A 5069-nucleotide genomic window follows, 5' to 3' on the forward strand; every position below is an offset into this window, starting at 1 on the left:
TGTCTATGCTGCGCTAGGTTGCACTTTGGAGGGGGGAGGGGGGTGGGGTGTGGGGGGTGGAGTTGATCTGGAGTATGGAATTCCCCTCCATCAGCAGACCACACAGTCAGACCCTCCAAAACACACACACACACACACACACACACACACACACACACACACACACACACACACACACACACACACACACACACACACACACACACACACACACACACACACACACACACACACACACACACACACAGAGAGAGTTCCTGTTCCTCCCTTCCTTTTACCTATCCGCCTCTCTTTTTGTTATTGTGTGTTTAGTGGACACAATGAGCTGCATGATACCCCCTGATCATGGACTCACATTGACTCAAAGTGAATATTTTATCAATGGTTTGAAGAAATGTAATGTTTTACTACCCATGACCTCAGATGCCTTGAGGGCCACAATTACTTTGTCATCTGTCAAGGATGGAACTCTTTTTTTAAATCTGGACTCCCTTGGCCAGTTTCCTGGACAAAGATTAAGCCTATAGTCCTGGACTTAAAGGCACTTTAAATTAAGAACCTCCAGTAGCCAAATTTTTAAGGAACATGGAATATGCTTATTTTTCCAGGACAAGGTTTAATCCGTGTCCGGGAAAACAGCCCTCTGTGCAAATGTACAATATTTTTGGCTGAGACGTCCAGTTGTAGGCCAGTCTGTCTGTGTTTGTAAAATCCAGTTTGAGTCTGTCCAGAGGCTCCCTCCTGTGTACTTAATGGTCTGCCTGAGGGGCAGAGCGGGGTCTGCTCTGGTCAGCCAGTGTGAACACACACCAACCTGTTTTTCAAAGAGGGCCTAGTTCTCCCCTCAGCATTGCCTAGCAACACAAGAGGTCAAAGCCAGTTGAGATTTTACAGGGTTCCAGCGAATCAGAGGGCCGGTTGGCCAACACTCCCTCACAGACTGACAGAGGTGCTAACCATGATTCATGGAGGGGGGACTGAGTGAGTCAAAACATGGGGACTGCCTGACTGCCTCATTCTGTGCTTACATTGCAATGACAAATGCATATGCACTACTTACGTTGCTTGTTTTGAGAAAATGCTTTCATCTATATAATTAATTGTTTAATTGTTTGTAGAGCCAGTTGACTTTCAACTTTCAAACGTTCAAAACAAATAGTAGTGCAATGTGATTGTCTATGACTCTTACCTTAAATGACGGCTTTGCTGAAATGTGTGTGCTAGTCGTCTGCAAATGTGCATGAGTGTGCGTGTGTGTGTGTGTGTGTGTGTGTGTGTGTGTGTGTGTGTGTGTGTGTGTGTGTGTGTGTGTGTGTGTGTGTGTGTGTGTGTGTGTGTGTGTGTGTGTGTGTGTGTGTGCGCGTGTGTGTGTGCATGAATGCGTGTGTGCCAACAAATGCACGTAAGAGAGTTATAACATTCACTAAACTAAGCCCTAGGGCTTATGTCGTTTCCTGGTTTAATAGATGCTGATGTTGTTGTTGTTTTGTTCTGAAAGGACGCTTAAGCAGGCAAAATATTCCAAGATTTCCGGTAACAGGAGCAAAGTGGTGCCTCCACCCCAGTAATTACTGAACGCTGGCTTGGCACAAGTACACTGGAGGTTATATGGAATGTTTCAACAGCAGTTATCATTACGATAATGCAACGGAATGTGACCCCCCACACCCTACACACACACACACACACACACACACCCACACACACACACACACACACACACACACACACACACACACACACACACACACACACACACACACACACACACACACACACACACACACACACACACCACTATCTAGTGATGACCACAGAGAAAACATAGATTTGGTTCCTACAGTAAATTGTCCATATTGGGTTGCAAGGAGCAGAGGATTGTGGCTTGGAAGTTATATGTAGATTGGAGATCTTGGTTGTGTCCCAAATGGCACCCTATTCCTTATATACTGTACGTATGTTCTTATGTGAACTACACAGCACATTTCGAGTGAGAGTATGATTCACTCTGTAAGAGTGAAGTTAACACTAAGTGGTGTAAAATAACCCTCAGTGTTGGTATTAATAACCAGAGTTATTGTTTTACACTGTGGAAAGTAAAACAGTCCCATTAACACGACACCCTTCATTCTCATATTTCCCAGCATGCTCTACTGCAGGTAGATTTTTTAGGATTGTTTTTAATATCTGTGTTTTTGCATGTACACTTATGCTACACAAAGATAAATAACTTAATTTTTCAAACTAATCCACTCAGTTAGTGAGATATATTGCACCCTTTACTGTAATGTTTTTTTTATGGTTTAAATGATAGGTAGTGTTTTAAAAAAAATCTAGTTTCCTAATCCTGATGGTCATTCTGAATGCAGGTTGTGGGTGAATAAAAATTCCAACTGTTGGATATCCTAACTCTGTCTGGATTCCAATAGGAATTACATATCACTTTGCAAGCCAGCATAATGTGACTTGGAGGCCTGATGTGGCCTGAAAACCAGGGGTTTCCTCACACCACTGTGTTATGGTAAAACTAGGCCATCAACTAGGCCAATATGTAAAGCCTTTTGATATATCTAATATATTGTCGTTACATTTTCATAGATAATATTCACTTAGGAACACACTTGGTGAAAGCCACAGGCCTTTAAAAGGAAAATAATTCAACAACCATGTCTCTGTCACAAACAAATACCTTCATGGGTGTTAACTTTAACAATTTACTAAAAAAGTAAAGGCACACTGGGAAATAAGCAAATTAGGCTTTACACCATACAGTGTTAAAACAATACCCCAAAATGATTTACTGTAAAACTACAAGTGTTAATATCTTACACTGAGAAACTGTAACAGCTTCAGCACTAAGAAAAGTGAGTCCAGCATACTGTAAATCAAGTGTTATGTTTTACACTGCATATTACTCTACATTAGAGCTATACAAACACCACAATCAAGTTCCTCAAGAGTTAAAAGGGGAACACTGCAACAGAGTTAAATCTTCAACACTTTAAACAGTGTTATTTTAACACCAGTACACTGGGACTCATATGTTCTTTGAAAATAGTGTCCATTTTACACTTTCAGAGTTAACTTTTGACCAGGGCCCATAGGTCAGTATGGATGACCTTCGTGTTACGGTTTTCACTTTTCTCCCTCCACTTTTATCAAAAAACATCTCAGTAGTTTGTGTCACAATAATCAAAGGAATCCGGAGTAAGGCAGAAATCTAGATGTTAGTAACAGAAACTGTTCAAATCCTGTTAAGTTACAGCCATACTGTACTTACTCAATAGCAACGCTATAGAATTAGATAACATGATAGTAAAAAGAGACAGAGAGCTGGTGAGAGAGAACTTAGGGGCCAAATTCAACCCAACGTTATGTCCGCTATGCATGTTTGAGGAAACCACGTTCACGGTGAACACTGCAGATGTCGGCTCAATCGAAATTACCTTTAAATATCAGTATCTTTCGTGGTCCCGATTGAATCTCAACCAAAGAGAGGCTCTAGTTTGTTTTCAGTTTGACCCCGGGGATACATGCCAACATCATTGGGGCTTTCCCTTTCACACAGTAGGGTATTGCAGATGTGTACACCCAACAAAGACAAGGGTTAGGGAGGAATGACTGTGCCATGTTTTCTCTCATCACAATGTTAGCCTCACTCCTGCTCACCTGTGTAGGCCCCTCATCCATTAAACATATTGTGTGTGTGTGTGTGTCTATTTGTCTATCGGTCTGTATGTGCATATGAACGTGTGTGTGTGTGTAAGTGAATCTGTAAGTGCATCTGTGCATATGCTGCCCCAGCAGCGCGCGGGGAGGGGGGGGTCATTCAACGGCCAGCTCTGAAAGGAGAAACGCCTGCCCAGCTGGAGCTGGCAGCCGCACAGTTCCACCCTTTTACGAAAGATTACTGCATTCTTCTGAACAAACGGGAACCCTCCATACACACACACACACACACACACACACACACACACACACACACACACACACACACACACACACACACACACACACACACACACACACACACACACACACACACACACACACACACACACACACACACACACACACAAACATGCTGAGTAGAGTGGAATGCTGAGAGGAGAACGGTAGGCCTTTCCTCCTCCTCCCTCCTGAGTTTCACCCTCCACTTTTCTCTACTTTCTCACTCTGTTGTTCAAAATGGAGGATGTTTGAATTGCACCCTTTACAACTTTTCATGTGTACCAAGTTTCACTGCAAGGTGCTATTTACTTGACGTGTTTCGTTGTTTGGTTTGGTTATCAATATTAGTAGATATAATGGAAAGGATGGATGGATTGCAACATAAACCAAAACAAAGATGGTCATCGATAGTGGTGATATAGTCAAAAACTCAGCAAAAAAAGAAACGGCCCTTTTTCAGGACCCTGTTTTTCAAAGATAATTTGTAAAAATCCAAATAACTTCACAGATCTTCATTGTAAAATGTTTAAACACTGTTTCCCATGCTTGTTCAATAGACCATAAATTATTAATGAACATGCACCTGTGGATTGGTCATTAAGACACTAACAGCTTACAGACGGTAGGCAATTATTTTCACAGTTATGAAAACTTAGGACACTAAAGAGGCCTTTCTACTGACTCTGAAAAACACCAAAAGTAGGATGCCCAGGGTCCGTGAACGTGCCTTATGCATGCTGCAAGTAGGCATGAGGACTGCAGATGTGGCCAAGGCAATAAATTGCAATGTCCGTACTGTGAGACACGTAAGACAGTGCTACAGGGAGACAAGATGAACAAACATGTGTAACAACACCGGCACAGGATTGGTACATCCAAACATCTCACCTGTGCAGGATGGCAACAACAACTGCCTGAGTTACACCAGGAATGCACAATCCCTCCATCAGTGCTCAGACTGTTCGCAATAGGCTGAGAGAGGCTGGACTGAGGGCTTGTAGGCCTGTTGTAAGGCAGATCCTCACCAGACATCACCGGCAACAACGTCGCCTATGGGCACAAACCCACCATCGCTGGACCAGACAGGGCTGGCAAAAAGTGCTCTTCACTGCTGAGTC

This window comes from Oncorhynchus keta, chromosome 10 (genome assembly GCF_023373465.1).
Source record: "Oncorhynchus keta strain PuntledgeMale-10-30-2019 chromosome 10, Oket_V2, whole genome shotgun sequence".
In the NCBI taxonomy this organism is placed as follows: Eukaryota; Metazoa; Chordata; class Actinopteri; order Salmoniformes; family Salmonidae; genus Oncorhynchus; species Oncorhynchus keta.